This window comes from Dermacentor albipictus, chromosome 10 (genome assembly GCF_038994185.2).
Source record: "Dermacentor albipictus isolate Rhodes 1998 colony chromosome 10, USDA_Dalb.pri_finalv2, whole genome shotgun sequence".
NCBI lineage: Eukaryota > Metazoa > Arthropoda > Arachnida > Ixodida > Ixodidae > Dermacentor > Dermacentor albipictus.
This window is the reverse complement of record NC_091830.1, coordinates 1,451,099-1,472,029: the sequence shown is the minus strand read 5'-3', so window position 1 is coordinate 1,472,029 and position 20,931 is coordinate 1,451,099. Positions and strand designations below refer to the sequence as shown.

Sequence of the window (20,931 nt, the reverse complement as noted above, 5' to 3'; positions counted from 1 at the left end):
GCACCGGCGAGGGAGCGAACGGCGACCGACAGCGTTCACGTCAAAGACAGCGTAACGTCAAGCAGCAAGTCATCAGGAACAGTAAAATGCCACTACTCCCACGAAGTGATTTCAAGGTCGTGATACGACCAAGAGGAGGCCTCGACGTTGCCGCCACCGGAACCGTGCTCCTCGCGTCGGCCATTTACCGGGCGGCCAACGTACCGGGGCAAGAAGCAGGGGAGGACACGGTGTGCACCAACAACCGCCAAAACATCATAGTCGTGAGTACACCTCACGCTACTCACGCCGCTAAGTACAGACAACTAGAAGCCATCACCATCGGTGATCGCCGCCACGAGGTCAGTGCCTATGAGACGGCCCCCGACTACACGGTGAAGGGAATCATCAGGGGAATCCCGTTGGAGGAGGACGCCAAGTCCATTCACACCAACATCGTTCACGCCCGCAACCCCGACACCCTGGCAGCCAAACGGCTCAGTAACACCAAGACGGTCATAGTGGCCTTTCAAGGACCGCGAGTGCCCTCCTACGTCAGGTACGGCGGCGCCCTACTTCGCTGCACCCTGTATCGCAAGCAAGTCGACATGTGTCACTGCTGCGGGAGACTCGGTCACCGCATGGATGTGTGCCCCAATCCTCAGGACAAAGTGTGCCGTGGTTGTGACGCCCTCAACCCAGGCCCCGACCACCAGTGCTCCCCACGTTGCAAGCTGTGCGGGGGAACACACATGACAGCGGATCGCAACTGCCGCGCAAGGTACAAGACCCCCTACGTCGTGACAAAGAGGCAATGGGAACGACACAGGGCCAACGAGGAAGCGGAGGCGGCCGCCAAAGCCACCAGCCCCGCCGGCAAGCCACGCTCGAGATCCAGGACCCGCAGCCGAGGCCGCTCCCGGTCCCGGAGCCGCACCCCAAACCCACGGCAGCAGCAGCAGCAACGCCGGTCTCGCAGCCGCACCCCCAGAAGGACCTCAACAAGAGACACCGAAACCACCGAGAAGGTGAGCTGGGCAGATGCGGTCACGGGAAAACGAGCACCAACCACGAAGGCTGGCGACAAAGCACCCGCTAAAACAGAGACGGAGGTAACTAAATTAACACAGGCGATACAAGCGCTTCAGAAGCAAATAGAACACATGCAGACACAGATTCGCGAAAAAGACGACCTCATACAACAACTCCAGCATGCCGTGAAGAGCGGTACCGATACAGAGGCCATGCATGAGACTCAAGAACAACCAATAGACGACGACGAAGTCGTATACCCCCACACTAAACGCAGGCCAGCTCCCTCACAGACCACTCAGGCCACGCAGGGAACAGAAGAGGAACCCATAGAGGACGACGAGGTCGAGTTCCCCGATACCAAACGAAGACCCACTCCCACCCTTACAGAGGCAACACGACCCAAACGCACGCGCGCAGCGATACGCGACGCGCGAATAGATGCACTCGAGGCTCGCTTCAGCAATCTCGAGGAAACTATCATCGCGTCCATCACGCGTACCATCCAGCGGAGCCTGGAGAGTGTTCACCTCAGACTGTCGAGATTAGAAGCCGCAAACAGCACGATCGTACCGTCGCATAGGGAAGCGGCGCAACACATGTAACAAGATATAAGCATGGCCCGACACTCATCGAAACAAAAACACACGATATGGCAGTGGAACTGCAGAAGTTACCAAAACAAACGAGCGCACTTACAACAATACCTGAAAACGATCCCCGAACGCCCAGACGTCATCATACTGCAGGAAACGAATGGTCCCGCCAAACTCGCGGGGTACCAGTCCATAACAGGCAAGGCGGAGAAACCAAACGTCACCACACTGGTCAAGCGAGCGCACACAGTTATCGAACACGATACCAAAATCAGAGACATCGAAAACGTTCTCGTAGAATTAATTCCACCACGCAAGACCCGCAATAGCATCTTCGTACTCAACGTCTACAGCAGTCCCAGATGCCGCCAGCACCGCTTCCATGTCCTCTTCAAACGGGCAATCGACATCGCCAAGGGGCAACAGCTGTTCATTGGGGGGGACTTTAACGCAGCGCACACGGCGTGGGGTTACAAGCACGATCACCCCAAAGGCACCCATCTATGGGCAACAGCGCAATACGCCGGACTCGAGCTGGTCACCGACCCCGCGGCACCAACAAGGCAGGGCAACAGCGTAAGCACTGACACGACGCCGGACCTTACTTTCACGCGCAACACACGCAAAGTCACTTGGACAAACACCATGCAAGACTTGGGGAGCGATCACTACATTATTTCCATAGAAGCAGAAGGCGGTCCGCAGGAACACAATGCCGGTCGTCAAATGAAGATCACCAACTGGAATCGGCTACGCAAACATCGTGATGAGCAACAGATGGAAGACATCACAGATATAGAACAGTGGACCGACCAACTGCGGTGGGATATCGAGCGCATGACGCAAACGATACCGTCGACAGCTGGGCTCGAGACAATAGACTCCCGGTTGCTGCACATGTGGGAAGCCAAAACTAACCTGCAGCACCGATGGAAACAACAGAGACACAATAGGAGACTGCGTAAACGGATAGCACAGCTCAACAAAGAAATAGAACAGCACGCGCTTAACCTGCAACATCAACAATGGGAAGAGAAATGCGCGGAGATGGATGGTCAACTCACCACGCGTCGCACGTGGCAGATACTGCGGTACCTGATCGATCCCGCCAACACCAAGACCACACACATGCAAGGCATATACAAAATCATACACGCTTACGGGGGAACGGAAGAACAATTCCTACGGGATACGGAACGCCTTTACATATCCCAAACGCCACCGCAAATATATCCAGACTACTCAGGAGAAAGCAACGCCACCCTAGACGAGGAATTCTCCGTAGCCGAAATCCAGGCGGCCCTCGTAAAGCTGAACACCAAGTCGGCCCCTGGCCCCGATCGAATACCCAATCGGGCACTACGCAATCTCGATTACGGATCGATCGAGAAACTAACAAAATACATTAACGAGTGCTGGGCGCACGGCAAGCTACCCCGACAATGGAAAGAAGCAAATATCACACTGATACCGAAACCCGGAAAGAAATTACAGCTGGAAAACCTGCGCCCCATCTCCCTCACGTCCTGCGTGGGCAAGTTAATGGAGCACGCGTTTCTCAATAGACTCACGGATTACCTCGAGGACAACGACTTATTTCCACACACCATGATTGGGTTCAGAAGACATCTCTCCACGCAAGACGCCCTTCTGCAACTAAAACACCAAATCATAGACAATCCGGGGCGTTCGACGAAAGCCATCCTCGGGCTGGACCTGAAGAGGGCCTTCGATAACGTTCGCCACGATGCCATATTGCGACAAATAGACAATCTAAATCTCGGCCTGCGCACGTACAACTACGTCCGAGACTTCCTCACGGGAAGAACCGCTCGCATGCGAGTGGGGCAACTACAGTCAGAGCAAATCAACATCGGCAGCTCGGGCACCCCGCAAGGCTCGGTGATCTCGCCAATGCTCTTCAACCTCGTCCTGCTGGGGTTGCCCGACCAACTGTTTCAAATCGAAGGACTGCATCACACGCTATACGCGGATGATATTACGATCTGGACGACAACGGGCAGCGACGGAGCGATCGAGCAACGTTTACAACAGGCCATCCAATGCGTAGAAAACTACCTCGTGGGCACGGGACTCGCCTGCTCGGCCGAAAAATCCGAACTGCTGCTGTATAGACCAGTCAGAAAGGGGCGCCCACCTAAATGCTACACCCCCCAGGAAAAGCAAAAGATCCAATTAACGGCATCAAATGGCCTACCCATCCCGATAGTAGAGAAAATCCGGGTACTAGGAATGATGATAGAGCATAAGGGTGGCAATGGCGAAGCACTTCGCAAGATAACGGCAAAGGCCACCAGCACGATGCAGCTCATTCGACGCATCACCAACAAACACGCGGGCATGCGCGAAGGCAGCGTCATCCGACTCATCCAAGCCTTCGTCATTTCCCAGATAAGGTACACGGCAGCGTTTCACAACTGGACGGTTGCTGAAAAAAACAAGCTCAACGCGCTCATACGCAAGGCGTACAAATGTGCGTTGGGACTTGCGCCTGGAGTCAGCACCACCAAGCTCTTAGAACTAGGCCTACACAATACGCTCGAAGAACTCGTGGAGGCGCAACAAGTGTCCCAACTTGAACGCCTATCCAAGACCCGCCCGGGCAGACACGTGCTTGAAAATCTCGGCATCACATACCACTCGCAACACGGCGTCAAAGTAGACATACCAAGACCCATACGCGAGCAACTATACGTACCCCCATTGCCTCGCAACATGCACCCCCAACACCACACGGGGAGGCGTAAAGCCAGGGCACAACAAATGAACAAAAGTTACTCTAACGACAAGGATGCGGTCTTCACCGACGCAGCCCGCTATCGAAACAGGAAGAGTTTCGTGGCAGCAGTTACCAGCCACCGAGGCAACCACCTCACGAGCGTCACCGTGAACACGGCACATGCCGAAGCGGCAGAGGAAGCGGCCATAGCACTGGCCCTCACACAAACCAAAGCTACATACGTGATCTGTGACTCGCAAACGGCAATTCGCAATTTTGCAAATGGGCGCATCTCGCAAGAGGCTTATCAGATACTCCAGCGACATCCCATACACCAGGGAGAGGCCGACATTGATACCCGAAGGCATTTGCTGTGGATCCCGGCACACACTGGAATGAGCACCCCCAACGAAGCGGCTCACGGCGTTGCTCGAGGCCTGACTCACCGAGCAGCATCGGAGGAAGAGCCCCCGCGGGGTACTGCAAACGTCTGGGCATGGGAGGATCGTATGACCACTTTTCACGACATCACGGCACACTACCAATTACAAAGACGCATATACCCATTCCCTCACGCTATGTTAGACAGGACGCAAGCAGTACGCTTCAGACAATTACAAACAGACTCTTACAGAAACCCCAGACTCATGCACGCCATGTATCCAGACATGTACACTACAAACAGATGCACATCGTGTGGCGAGGTTGCCACACTAAATCACATGCTATGGGAGTGTCGGGACCTAACAAACAAGTCGGGCAGTGCCGACCCCTCCGTCTCTTCCACCGCCAGCCTCCAGTCACGCTGGATGACCGCACTGCTCAGCTCTGACCTGACAGAACAACTCTGGGCCGTCCAGCGAGCCGAGGAAGCCGCTTCGAGACAAGGTCTCGGAACCGCGTCCGCGGCGGGTGCCCAGACCCACTAAAAGACGCCGGACTCAAATCTTGCTGATTTGAAATTAAAGTTTACGCTCTCTCTTGATCTGAATGTGTAAAAATGAGAGAGTATCTTAATATGACACGATAATGAGTTCCAAAGTAGTGTGGCTGAAAAATTAGTAGTAAATTTACCGTAATTAGTTCTAGGGTTTGGTAGTAAAGAGCTGTTGGTAGAAGCTAAACGGGTAGATGTGGAATGTGGATACTGGCTGTTAGTAAATATGGGGAATGGGAGCTTTCCGTTAATAGACTTATAAACAAGCATTTATTTAGTTTCTGTAACGATAAAATACCGTTAGAGGTGAGCAATGGAGATGCTTCCAATGTGTAGCTGCTACGTGTACGGATGCAAATTGCTTGATTTGCGGTATGCTGTAGTGGGGATAAATGTGTGGGATGCGTGTTTCCCCATGATGATATGCAATAAGTAATATGCGTGTGAATAAAGCCGTAGTAGAGGGAGACGAGTGTATTCATATTAAAGAAATTGCGAGGTTTAGTTATTATTCTAATTCGATATGCTGCCTTCTTTGCTAAGGATAAAACATGCTCATCAAGTTTTACGTGTTTATCTAATATGACGCCAAAAAACATTACACTGTCAGTAGGATAAAGTGTGCTGGAAGCAAAGGTTAGCGATGGATACACTGAGATATGCTTTTGCTTAGCTGAGAAGATTAAATTACATTTTGCAGTAATAATGTGTAGTCTGTTTAGTCGGCACGAGGTTACAATATTAGCCGCGTTTTGGTTAAGCTTGCACATTAATGAATAAGGACTTTTGTCTGAGGAGAAGATGGTAGTGTCGTCAGCGTAAAGGATACAGTCAGAGGATTTCAGGCACTGTGGGAAGTCGTTAATGTATATTAAAAACAAGAGAGGTCCTAATATATATCCTTGTGGTGCACGAATGTTAGTTGTTTTAGGGTGTGAGTAAGGGCTGGATATTGATAAGTATGTCGTCTATCTTTCAACTAGTTACGTAATAATCGCAGTGCCGGGGCCCGTTATACCAATAGAGTCTAATTTAGCAAAAAGTATGTTATGAAGAAGTGAATCGAACGCTTTGGAAATTTCAATAATTAATACGCCAGCAACATTTCCAGTGTCAATTGCCAGTCGAATCTTGTCTGTTAGAACCATTAATGCCAAATCAGTTGAGTATCCCTCCCTAAACCCAAATTGGTTTGGTGATAGGATATGAAATTTTGATAACTAACTTGATAAGCGTGTTACGAGTAGTTTTTCGACTATTTTACTAAGAGCCATACTAGGCCTAGATCTGGAAAAGGCCTTCGATAACGTTCTTCACTCGTTCGTTTTGAACACAATCTCGAGTCTTAACCTGGGGAAGCACTTTCATTCCTACACGAGATCTTTCCTGTCAAACAGAGAAGCCACCCTTAAGATCGGGGACCTGACTTCAGACATGATCAAGCTGAGGTCTAAGGGGACGCCACAAGGGGCAGTCATATCCCCAACCCTCTTTAACCTCGTCATGATTGGACTATCCAGGACACTCTCTGCTATCGACGGTATCAGTCATACCATATGCGCAGACGACGTTACCATCTGGTGTACGGGAGGTAGTGACGGACAGGTAGAGACGGCCCTGCAAGAGGCGATTTATGCTACCGAGAGACACCTTGAGTCCACGGGCCTTCGGTGCTCACCGCACAAGTCGGAACTGCTACTTTATCGACCCAAGCGCAGAGGCCCGAAACCAAAGGGGTGGAAACCACTCGCCGAATGCGACATAAAACTGCGCACAAACGACGGAGGATATATTCCGAGGGTGGATGCTATCCGGATTCTCGGCATGATGGTAGAGTCGAATGGTTCAAACAACCAGACAGTGCTGCGACTCACTAAGAAGACGGACAATGCCATCAGACTAATCAGAAGAGTGGCCAACCGGCAGCAAGGCCTCGGAGAAGATAACCTCGTGAGATTGGTACATGCGTTCGTAATGTGTCATTTCACTTACGTCGCGGCTATGCACAACTGGCAAAGATCAGAGCGGGATAAGCTCAACGCATTAATCAGGAAGGCAATCAAGAGAGCTCTCGGCCTCCCCATATACACTCACACGGAACGCTTACTTCAACTTGGCATGCATAACACGCTAGAGGAAATAGCGGAAGCACAGGAGAGGGCCCAGTTCGTCAGGCTATCTACCACACAAGGTGGAAGACACATCTTACAGGAGCTGGGCGTTCCCCCCAAAGTAATCAAAACAAAGTTCTGTAGCATCCCTCGAGAGCAACGGGACTGCATCATTGTCGCCCCGATCCCACGAAACGTCCATCCAGAGCACAACGTGGGAAGACGTCGGGCGCGCGCGAAGGCTCTCCTGGAAAAGGCTCGTGAACGGGCTTTTAGACGCAGCGCGCTACGCCGACGGACAGGCCTTCGCTGTAGTTAGCGTAGATCATGAAAGGCAAATAACAAACGCAATCTCGATTCGGACGGCGTCCTCTGCGATCGCAGAGCAGGCTGCAATAGCGATGGCCTTATTGGTCGACAAGAGGACATCAATCTACAGTGACTCCATATCAGCTGTTAGGGCATTTGCCAAAGGAACCATATCCGAGCTGGCCCTAAGGATACTAGGAAGCAAGGAGATCAAGCCACACACATTGATCTGGTTTCCAGCCCACATGGGACAGATCGACGGTGCCCCGCCCAACCTCAACGAGTCGGCACACGGAGCTGCGCGAGGGATCATCAACCGCGTAGCTACCGGGCAGCGTGACGCTGGGGGTACTGACAATCGGGACTATCCTTTTTCCTACAACGAAATTACTAAGCACTTTTACTTGGCTCGGAGGATCTAGCCCCTCCCACATCGCAAACTCAATAGACCCCAGGCTTTGACACTAAGGCTTCTACAGACGGGGGCTTACCCAAACCCCCTACTTCTTCACAAGGTGTACCCCGAAATTCAGACAACAAATGCATGTGCACTATGCAATGATTTAGCAAATTTACCTCACATGCTCTGGCGATGTCCCGCGTTACACAGCGATAAAAACAACACTTCTTCACGTTGGGATGCGGTCCTCGAAGAACAGTTATGGGCTGTCCAACGGGCCCGCGACGCGGCGGAGAGACTCGGCCTCTCTGCCCCGACATGGGAGCGGCCCGCTGCGCGCTAGTGCGCGCCCTAAAGGACCCTAATACAGTTTTAACGCGATAGCGTTAAGGAGCTCGTGTCGCAGAAAAGCCGGTGTCGTCGGCGTCGGGTGTCGGCGTCGGCGGCGTTGACCGTGAGCGATAAATCACGGCAGGCGCTTCATAAATAAAAAGCAAATTCCAAGATTGGCCCGGTGGGAATCGAACCCGGGTCTCCGGAGTGTGAGACGGAGACGCTACCACTCAGCCACGAGTTCGATGCTTCCAAGCGGTGCAAACGCGCCTCTAGTGAATGCGGTGTTGCCTTCGAAACGAGCCGTGGAAAGTTATACTGCGGTGTATATCGGTAATTACGAACATGTAACGTACAGAAGTCACAATTACACGAGTTGCGAAGTGCGTTTCCGCTGCATTTCTTCTGCGCTTTCCGCACACGCAGAGCCATCTTGCGGCAAACACAGAAGACCCCCTCCTCTCAATGTACGGCGCTGCCCCGACAGGAGGCGCGCCGCGCGCGCATTGGGACCGCTGCCAGGCGCGTCGCGGGACTCCCTCTCCCCTGACGACGCTTCGCCGTGCTCCCGCTTTAGATTACTATCTATCTCTCTGCCCGTGCCGATCACGACGTTTGGCTGGCGTAGATCGTTTCCCCTCCGAGACACCGAGTTCTTTGGTTCGTTTCGTTCGCTCAGGCGCACGTTTCGTTGGCGCGCCGAACGCTGCGTTGCTCGACGCTCACCGCGTGATAGGTGGGCGCTAAGTCCGATGCGGGGCGCATCGTAAGTGATTGCTGTGCCGTAGCGCATTGTCTTATACCCCTTGGCGGGTCGACGGCAACGCTGTCGCGTCGCACTCTTGAAGGCGAAGCTTAAGCGTCCTCCAATTTTTCCATCCATCCATCCATCCATCCATCCATCCATTTTACTACAGAATGAAAGTATAGTAATAAGGCGGTGGTTAGATGTTAGACGCTTACCTCCCTTTTAAAGACAGGGATTATTTTGGCCTTTCTCAAAGAACTTGGACAGATTCCTGCTTTAAAGATAAGGTTCACTATGTGACAGAATATTTCAGATATTAGGTACGCTATCATTTTTATGAGAGATCGGCTGAAGTTATCAAGACCAGGCCCGGTATTTTTTGGACTGGAAATGACTGTGACTATGTCTTCAGGTGTTGTGGGATGAAGGAAAAAGCTATGAGGCACACGGGTGTAAGTCTCGATCAATGAATCGTCACACCGTTCATTATCTGCACAGAAGAAATTCATAAAAGAGTTTTCAATGTCCAAGGGATTATCAAGGAGAAGATCCCCCGATTGTTTCATAGTTATTTCGGCATTATGATTGTATCGACCTAAAACAGTAAGACTTTCCATTGCTTTTTGATATCATTACCAGTAGACTTAATTTAATTTTGATATTACGTCGTTTTTGCCTGTTTTAGTAGTTTTCCTAGTAAGTTAGAGTACTTATTCTACCCTTCGTGAAGTGCAGTGTTCAATCGCTGTTTTATTGTTTTTCTGCAAAGGTTATATTTTTTTCCGTAAGCAATTTAGCAAACTGGTGGATAACCATGGGTTACGAGGAGCTGAAAACGTTTTTTTTTTAATTCATTATTGCCGTGAAATCTGAAGTAGCTTTAGAAATTATTTGTGAAAATGTGTTATAGGCGGTTTCAGGGTTATTACATGCCATTACTGGGGATCAGTCTGAAGCGGCAAATAATTTAATAATAATTGATGAATTAAACTTCTTTCTCGTGAAGCTTGCATCGGTAGTCGCAGCAGTATAAGTTAAGCGCACCAACGTTGGGTAATGATTGGTTATTGAAGGTTCGACAACACCACAGTCAGTGTTAGTAAGAAGGTTGGATAATATATCGTCGATAAGCATCCCTGTTTATTCGTGGGACAACGAGTTGGAAGAGTAATTAAGTTTTAATATCCGAACCCATTCAGGCATCTAACGTAATCAAGTAGTGGGCTCGATGTATCTAAAAGGTTAATATTATTATCGCTCATGATAGTTACATTTTTCTGTTCGAACAGTAAATTACGCAGCAAATAACCTACGGCTAAGCAAAACGCGCTTGCAGATGATGAAGGTGAACGATAGATGCAGTCAGCTATTAGGTTTTTTTTTAAATCTTGTGAAAAAAGTATCGTCATATTGGACCCAGACAGATTCACAGTTCGCCGTGTCGAGTGTCAAGTCGGATCGCCTATGAAAACGCAACTCTGAAGATACAAACATAACAGCACCACCACGATTTTTGTTATCATGGTGGCAGTATTCAGATGAGTACGAAGGAAAGCTATACAAGTTATTGTGGGATGCAGAGAGCCAGGTTTCACTAACGCAAACTGAGATACATAGCGCAAGTATGACACGAGGACGAAACAGGAACACGGGATGAGCGCTACGCTGAGTGTTCGTCCCGTGTTCCTGCTTCGCCCTTGTGTCATTCTTGCGCTATGTATCCCAGTATGTACGTATCCAATCAACACGCCCAAACTTCTTCCCTGCTAAAGTTCACTAACGCAAATTACAGAGAAATTATGATGGGTAGGTGATAAAAAATTGTGATGCCATCCATGTTTTCTTGCAGACTTCGCGCATTGAAATGGATCAGTGAAGGGCAGTGCGATGAAAAATAAGCCTCAAGTTCTTGAGGTAAAAAGTACGAAGCCATTGGACACAACTTGAAGACTGAAAGTTGGATGGCTTATGCAAGGTTGCGTAATAATAGATAAATCCGAATCAGAAGCGATGCGAAATACCCGACTATCGGGTGATTTCCGCACTTTGATCTGGCAATTTTCCGTCTTTATGAACTGCCAACCTTTTTCCTTCTTCAAGGCAAGCGTCCTGGAGAACAAACGCTTATTGTTTGGCGATAGATGCTCATTGACGAATATCGCCCGCGTGTTCTCTCCTGAAAACCCTATACTTCGGGTATGCAGTCGGTCCTTTCGCGCCTTCTTTATCAATTCAGTTTTTTTTTTTTGCTCGAGAGCAAAACCGCAAGATTATATTCTTTTGACCAGGCTTTGTTAGTACGCGATCAGCTGTGTCGTCATCAGTGGTTGAGACTGTACAGTTGATTCTGTTGCCGATGGTAGTCAGGATTGCGGTACAATCCTCCCCCTGGTTACAGGGCACCCCCTTTATTTCCAAGTTATTTAATCTTGAGTATTGCTCAATGTCAGCGACTTTATTTGAAGGGCGTGGTTTTCTGCTTTCAGAGCGCGGTTTGGCACAAATAAGCTGTTGAGATGGGGCTGACTCGACTACTTCGTTCAGAAGCTTTACGCTGTCATCTATGAGACCAACTTCAGTTCTCATCACACCGACATCTGAGCCTGTGTCCTGAAGCTTAGTTTGTATGCTAATAACAGGCCGGTCGATTGATTCATTCAACCGATGTTTGAATATAGCTTCTAGCTCGTCCATTCGCTTAGAAAGTTCAGCATTTGTCTCCACTACGAGCATGGCTAAATAGTGAAAACAATGTGAGCACAGAAGCAGGGAAAATCGATAGCAGCAACAAAAGTAGCAGCAGCAGTTGAAGGAATTGACAAATTCTAAAAATATACCAAGAATAAAAGCAACCGACCTGTGAAACCAAGGAAGTTCACTTAGTTGCGTGCTTGAGAATGCAACTGCTGCTGCTACAACAGCGATGCTCTCGCTGTGACGACTTTTGTTGCAGGAATCCGGACTGCGTAGAATGTAGCTTGGGGCTGGTTTCAGCAGAGTGCGCGCCGAGACCAGCAGGGTAGTCAGTGCCATGCCGGCACGTATACGATGCAAGGATGATCAGCCAGGCAGTCACTGCAGCTATCTAGAGGACAGCCGAAGACGACGAGCGATAGGCTCGTTTCCGAATGCCCGTCTGTAATTTTAAGCCTTCTTTTGGAAGTATAGAGTTCATTCTTGCTTTTTGTGCCTCTCTCTCACCGAACGCCGGTCTGAGGGTCACTGTCCTGCGAGAGAAGCACGTCAAGTGGCTCCCAAAGTGCACCAGACCGAAGCAGTGCGGCGAGCCTCCGCCGTCGGCCGCCCTTGGTGATGCTCTGACGGCATCAATCTCAAGCAGCAATCAAGTCGGCATGTTCCTCCGGTAGACGACAGAGAAGTTGAGCAAGCTAGTACAAGGCTACGGGAAGATGAGATCGAGACAAGGAAATCTACGGGAGACAACGAAGAGATGGACCAGACAGCCTTCACTGTTGTCTCTTAGAGAAAAAAAAAGAGCCACAGGTGCTCCTGTTATATTGAAGCCAACGCAGCCTGACAGCAGCTTATAGAAAGTAAACCTAAATCTTCTGGCTTCTGCGGTCGTGACAACAGCCCAAGAAAAGATACTCAGCGATCGTCTCAACAAGGATGGCAGCCTCATGGTGACAGTGTTTACACTTCCTGCAACTGATAGCCTCCTTACAGTGAAATGTCTATCGGGTATTCCTGTGGAAGCTCAAGTTCCATACTCCTACTCTGCCACGTACCTCAAGGAGTACTTGGGGCGAACAAGGAGTCATATCTGCTAAAAGGCAAGTTTTGTACGTCCCTAACGAAGATGGCGTGGTAAAGGAAACCCGAAGACGCTCGGCCATCCTGGAATTCTCTAAGGACGCCCCTTTACCAAACCCAGTGTCGCTTGGATTCTCTAGTTATCCCGTGACAGAATCCATGGGGTCTGCTACTCAATGTTTCAGATGTCAAAGACATGTATATATAGCGAAATAGTGTGAAGTCCCCATCCGCTACAAGATATGCGCCGGTACACATACGCATAAGGAGTGTATACGCCACGTTCCCTGCCTTGATGTGCAAACTGTGGAGTTCAGCATGCTGCATCATACGGAGGTTGTCCCAAAAAGAAATCAGCCACTCTTGCACGGACAATGGAGCAAATCCAGGGAATAGTGCGAAAACGATGAGAACCACCACCGAACCCGGATACATTTACAAACCAAAAGCAACACGACACAATTCAGCGCAGCGATACGGCTTCGAAAAAGTCCGTCGTCTCAGTCGTGAGAAAAAACTAGCAAAGGCCTTCATCTGCAAAGAGTCAATCAAAGGCCTAGGCCAGGTGATATAGCCGCAAGTCTACAACAACAACAAGCGTCCCTAAGGTCGCAGCAGAAGAACAGGAAGAACCAAGAAAAGCCGTTAGATGGCAGTGCTGTAAATGGGATATCAAGTGTGCTGATTCCCATGATATTCGCAGCAATCAAAAGTATTCTCCCTGCCAGTCTATCGTTTAAAAGTATCCCTGAGGTAGTGGCCGTCCTGGCTTTGGTACCGCTGGTGTCGTCTTCTTTCACGGCACAACGCCGTGATTCGTCGCAGTAGCAATGATGGCTTCCCCAACTATCGTCTCACAAGTGTTGTCCACCAACAAACACTTCCGCACATGTACTATATTCTAGTGGAACGCTCGCGGCTTGCGCTTCAAGTTAGCAGACTTTAAGTATATTGCGCGAGTGTACCGATTCCCTTTTATGGTCATTTCCGAGTCTCGCGTCGACGAGCAGTTTAGGATAAACGCTTATTATTTTCATCATTCAAGGCGACAAAACGGCATTAGCCGACTGCTCGTTGGATTTCGCAACGACGTGCCTGCCTCTGTGATTGACGTAACACCCCATGACAAGAATGAATATATTTACGCAACCACATGTGATTGCATCTAAAGTGTTTACCCTGATCGGCGTCTACTTAGAACCAGGATCACCTTTGGACGTGTCAAGATTGGAAAACTTGTTCACAAGCACTCCGTCTCCATATATTATTTGTGGCGATTTTAACGCACATAACGAGATCTGGGGCAGTTCACATACATGTGCTCGGGATGCTAAGCGGGCGAAGCTTCTTGCGAGGTGAAATATGGAGCCCTTAAACGATGGCATCATAACATACCTGAAAAATCCGAAGACTGTTAGCTGCATTGACCTCACATTGCCATCAAGTCAAGTTGCCCCTATGTTCGGATGGTGGACAGATTTCAAGACTCGAGGTAGCGATCACTACCCCATCCTAATCTCTGCCCTTCATTTTCGGACGTCGCCCAGAAAAGGGAAACTGAAGTCGGTAAACTGGGGAACTTACACAGCATCCGTAGACAATGGGATCACAGCCTCGACTACGAATAGAGAATTATTACCGACAATAGCTCATTGCCTCAAACAAAGTGCCCGCTCTGCCACTAAGCATTGTAATGTACCTACTAATCACGAGGAATTCGAAAAGCTATGGCCATTCGAAGGCGTGCCGAAACGAAGGCTCTACGTACTAAAAATATCGAAGACCTCAGAAGTTGTCGACGGGCACAAAGACATACGTACATACATACATACATACATACATACATACATACATACATACATACATACATACATACATACATACATACATACATACATACATACATACATACATACATACATACATACATACATACATACATACATACATACATACATACATACATACATACATACATACATACATACATACATACATACATACATACATACATACATACATACATACATACATACATACATGCATACATACATACATACATACTGTGGGCTCACTGTACGTCTCCGCGCACGGCGTCGCCAAGTGTCCCCCCCGAGAAGTAGAGCCTCACGACGCCGCACGACGGCGCATGGTGATAGACCCACCGCAGGTTCGAGCACCGAGCCGGAAGGCCTGGCAGGCTCTGGCCGTATGCATGGGCGGTCTCCCAGGAACACAAGGCGTCCAGGACAGTTAAGGCGTTTATTGATCACAAATGGCCAACACGTACCAGACTGCACCCAAACACACGGAGTACACTCGGCGCCCGCGGTTCCCGATGGCGAGGGAAGGCGGGTTACACGTCGCGTCGAACAATGGTTTGCGCACGCGGGCCGAAATGCGTTCGCAAACGCTACCTAGCGCTTCCCGTCACCGACAATGGTCTGCGACGGCTCGGACACGCAAAATGTGACGCACTGAGCACCTGCGACTACCGCAAGGGCGGAAAGCAGAGCCACTCAGCAAGCCACACTTACGCAAGCTGACAGAGCACGTGGACGTCCCCAGGCCGGGCGCGTTGGAGACACAAATAGCTGGTCGCTCACGTACCTTGCAGCTTGCCTCTCGTGACCGGCGCTCGTCCCTACCGCAGCACGACTCCCCCGCGCACGGCGATCGTCCCCAGTCGGGGCTTCTTCCCTACGTCACGCCCCACGACCCAATCGCAGGGCCGCGTAGCATGACGTCGCGGGACGCGGCCGCGGCGCCCGGGGAAAACGGCGCGTGGTCGAAGGGCAGGCATTTGGGAGGGGTTTTCCTCGCATTGGCGAATAAGTCCGGAGCCTTAGGCGCAGCAACGACTGCGCCCCGGTAGACCGAAGGAACTCCCACAATACATACATACATACATACATACATACATACATACATACATACATACATACATACATACATACATACATACATACATACATACATACATACATACATACATACATACATACATACATACATACATACATACATACATACATACATACATACACACACACGCACGCACGCACGCACGCACACGCACGCGCACACACGCACACACACACAAACACATACATCAGTATGGATTTGTACAGGGGAAGGGTACACAAACACTGTTAGAAGCTTTCTCTCATCTTTTAAACTTGGCACTAGACCGTAACCGGGTAGCATGTGCCCTCTTTATGGATGCCTCTAAGGCATTTTACAGTGTTTGTCATGAGATTTTGTTGCAGAAACTGTCTCTGCTAGGCCTTCGTGGGTCATTCATGAATTAACTAACTTTCTGCGGGATAGACAATCGTGTGTAAAGGTGGGAAATAGTTTAAGTGTTTTGACCAGTATTCATTCTGGAGTCCCTCAGGTCTCAATATTAAGCCCCCCTGCTTTTTAACATTTATGCGAATGATTTGTCCAATGTAGTAGGTAATTATACATATCAATATGCCGATGATACTGTTTTTGTATCCTGTGCAACTAATTACTCTGATGCAATCAGCTCCTTACAGAATGACTCCTTACAGAATGACTGGACTGGTTTGCGGCTAATTTAATAAGCATCAACCCTTCTAAAACGCGACTTGTCTGTTTCCATAACCCCATGAAAAAATCCTGCCTACGACATCATTATTTTTACACACATCGGACTGTTATGAATATACATGTCAACCTGTCAAAAATGCATCTTCTGTTAAGTATCTTGGGTTGCTTTTTGACTGTGATCTTTTATGGAACTCGCAATTATCCCACATCTGTAAAAGGCTGCGCGCGGTCTCCTCTGTACTATACAATATGCGATGTCCTATGCCAATCTCCGTTCGAAAAATTATTGTTCAGCTTTAGTCTACAGTGTGCTACGTTATGGCTTGACTGTGTATGGCCATTGTACTCTTAGGTGGTGCTCAAGAATTAATTCAATTTTACGTTTACTGCTATCAACAGAGTGGCTTACGATTTGTGTCCAAAGCAAGATGCAGACGTCTTTAGGTTGTTGAATTTGTCAAACTTCACTTCTTTGATTATTGAAAGTGCTGTAATTAAACACTTCTGGAATAATGATTTTAAAACACGATATACGCCTGTCCGATCCTTAAGACCGAAGAAACCCTACGTCATCCCCAAGACTGCCACAAAGTACGGAAGGAGAACGCGGCAATACTATGTTCCAGCCATATTTAATAAATTGCCAACGCCTGTGTTAGAAGCGAACACAAGACGTGGGATTAAGAAACTACTTAGAATTGTCGATGTTTGCGGTAACATTTTGTATAACTGTTCAACATTTTGCTCCGACCCGCTAATAGCTAACTCCGCTATTAACCCTGTGCAATTTTCTGTGACCCGACTGTCAGGCACTGCCAGTCAAACCCTCTGAGGCTTTGGTAGGTCTGCTATATGTACTTTGTTTTCTATATGCACAATAAAAACTCTATTGTATTGTACACATACATACATACATACATACATACATACATACATACATACATACATACATACATACATACATACATACATACATACATACATACATACATACATGCATACATGCATACATACATACATACATACATACATACATACATACATACATACATACATACATACATACATACATACATACATACATACATACATACATACATACATACATACATACATACATGCATGCATGCATGCATACATACGTACGTATGGACGTACATACATACCAGGGGCGTAGCCAAGGGGGGGGCTTATGGGGCTTCAGCCCCCCCCGAAATTTTTTCGTGCTGCCCATGCACCGCCGACGAAAGCAACCCCCGGCGCCGGAAATCATTCTGGATTTTGTCTAGAATGTCTTTTTGAAGCTCGAAAAGACATTTAAGCGCGAAGATAGCGAACTCGGGCTGGATTTCGCGGCAACACCCATGCACCGAGAGTCGCATAACGCCAAGCAGTCCCATCCGACCACAAAGTTTTCAAGGGCGTTTTGATAGTGAGCGGGCTCGCCGCGGCATCTCGCTGAGGCCGCGGAATCTATGGAGCGCATGGATGTCAATTCCGAAAATTTATTGGTATAAATCTCATAAACTCTTGATGTGAAAGGTGCATTGATATTTCCAAAGTTGTGCTTTAGATCTTCAATTGCGGAACTTTGTGGGTTTAATGTTGTTGTAAACATTTGACGCCAAAGGTCCATTGACTTTTCTAAAGTCTTACATCACAACACACAACGAGACAAGTCAAATCAACACACTAGCCGACAAGTTGACTAAGCGTGCAGCGAGGTTCAATGAGACGAAGCGTTGTGGTGGTTCATTTGTGCCGCCATGTCAGAAAAAAAAATATCAACATTTTTTTTAACCTATGCCAAAGCATCCATGTCAAAACACTAAATTCAGCCAAGCTAAGTACGTTCTTTTTTTTCTACTTTGACTTTTATTCGCGAGGACACATTGAGCCTCTTCTTTCTTTTTTTTGTTCTCGCTGTTATACCCGCGGGCTGCCAGAGCTAGCCAGAGCGCATACGTTTTTCTCGCGTGGCCCCGACCACCGCGCAGCGCACTTCGGTGCGCGTTCGGTTTTCTCTGGTCGAGTGGAATTTCGCCTGGCAGAGTTTTGGACACTTTCTGGATAGCAGACGAGAAAATGAAACAATGGTCGCTCGCCGCCATCACTGTGGGGACTCGATGGATTGCACCGCGTTCGCTTTTGCAGAACTTATCTGGAAAGTCTTGTCTCGCCGTTGTAGGATACCGAGCAGTATGCGTATGGTTGGTTCCCAGTGGACCAAGCGTCTCACGCTTTTTTCGATATTCTTTCCGTAGCCACATTAGGTGCCCAAAGTAGGCATTCTATTGTGGCCAACATACTTTCCTATGCGTTTTTTTTTTCATTTCGGTGCCCCCCGCACCACAGAAAGAAAAAAAAAATACATTGTTGCGGTGCAGGGAATTGTCGCATGGTGAAAGTTCGATTTTGTTACTTCTTCTTTTGTGGAAAGTAATGAGCCACGGGACGCTTCAGTTGCCAGATACTCTTATTACATTATTGCGATAGCAATTATATGGACACTCCAGGCGCATTCGTGCCATCACCGTCGCCCTCAGGTTTCGTATAAAGTCCAAGGCTGATAACATCGTGACCGCGTGCCGCAGGCTGTATGTGCGAGTGAAAGCGTGGGGGGCGGGGGCGGGGGGGTTGGAATGGCTGAGCCGACGATGGTGGCTCAGTCATGTGTGCGCAAAGGAGAAAAGCGGGGAGCAAACGCGCCGCCTTTGGTCGCGCGCGATACACCGGGGGGAGTGGATGGAATTGGGGCGGAATCTAGGATTCTGTGAAGCTGTGATCGCGCAGCATGTTTATTTGCCTTGTTTGACGCATTACATACAGCGAATTTTTCTTAGATACGTAGATTTATTGGTGATTTATACGTATATTTAAATATCTTGTTGCGAGGTTTCGTGTATACGTGCAGTGAACTTTGTTTCCAGTCACACTTTTTGCCCTTTATCAAGCTGTCTCTTCGCATTTCTAAAGCACGAGTGTGAGTCGCAATAATGGTTCGATTCATTATCTGCGAGGCATGCGTGTAGCAGAGTGGCATCTCTCATTTACAAAAGTGGTACGCATGTGTGAGAATAAATGTTCTTTAATGCTCTCATAAACTGGGTTGAACATGGTTGCCTGACATAATGGACACCCAAAAAGCTGAACAGCGTCGTGTCGCGAAGTTTTTGACAGCTAAAGGTGTTTCCCAAAAAGAAATTAATCACCGTATGGCTGCCATGTACGTTAAACATTGCATTTCATCGGCCACTGTAAAGCGTGGGAGCAAACGGTTCAAAGAAGAATGGGAAAGTTGCAAAGGCATTCGAAGACCAGGTCAATGCCATCGTGCAATCACATCCCGCACAATTTCAAAGGTTGATGAGCTGAGACAAGAATGGAGGGCAAGCACCGATGAACGGGCAGAGCGTGTGAAAATCAGTCACGGTTCGGTTCACGCCATAATTCATGAGCACCTTGGTTATCGGCTCTTGTGTGCGCAATCGATGCCCAAGATTTTGATCCACCGCCAGAAGACGGAGAAATTTGGCGCTGCTTTGACTAATCTGATCTGGTATCACAATGAGGATGACGATTTCTTGTTTGCTATTGTGATCAGGGACGAACCATGGTGCCACTACTACGAGTCTGAAACACGACGGCAAAGCTTACAGTGTAAACATTCGAATTTACCACGGCCAAAGAATGCAAAGGCCGTCATTTTCGCCGGAAAGGTGTTGTTGACTTTTTTTTTCGATCGTCAGGCGTCATTACTGATAGAATTTGCTCAATCTTGAGAGACTATCAATTGTTTCCGATATTATGAAACGCCGGAACCACTGCGTGTCGCAATCAAGAACAAACTACGTGGAAAATTGACGAATTATGTCATCTTGTTTCACGACAATGCCCGTCCACACGTCACTGATGTGGTAAATACAAAACTGGCAAAGTTCAAGTGGGAAACCCTGCAACATCCGTCATACAGCTCAGACCTGCCCCCTTGTGACTTCCACATTTTGGGGCAACCGAAAAACAGCTCAACGGAACTAGATTCGTGCCGGACGATGACGTGAAAGAGTCAGTTACAGACTTTTTGAAGTAGCAACCTAAGGAGTTTCATGAGACGGGAATCACGCGACTCCATATAGTCAATGGGGCAAATGCCTAAATTCTCATGAAGACTACTTTTTAATAAAGTACCGCGTTTGTCACATATTCGCATTGGCTCAAATTCACTTGACCCGCCCTCGTATAGCTTGCAGAACTGCTTTTTATACGTGCTCTCTATTGCGACTATAATTTCGGTGCAATTGCTCACGATTCACGACCGGTGACAGCTGCTCCTGCGTAATACATTGGAACAAATGACAGCGTCATTGAGATTTTTCACTGACCATTGCATATATAC

At 48.5% G+C, this 20,931-nt stretch overlaps 1 protein-coding gene across 2 annotated transcripts in view; it reads left to right on the top strand.

Moving 5' to 3' along the window:
- The window catches only part of LOC135911970 (aldehyde dehydrogenase 1A1-like), a 360,058-nt gene that overhangs the window by 48,561 nt on the left and 290,566 nt on the right, over positions 1–20,931 (top strand). The gene's annotated exons all lie outside the window — the stretch shown is intronic.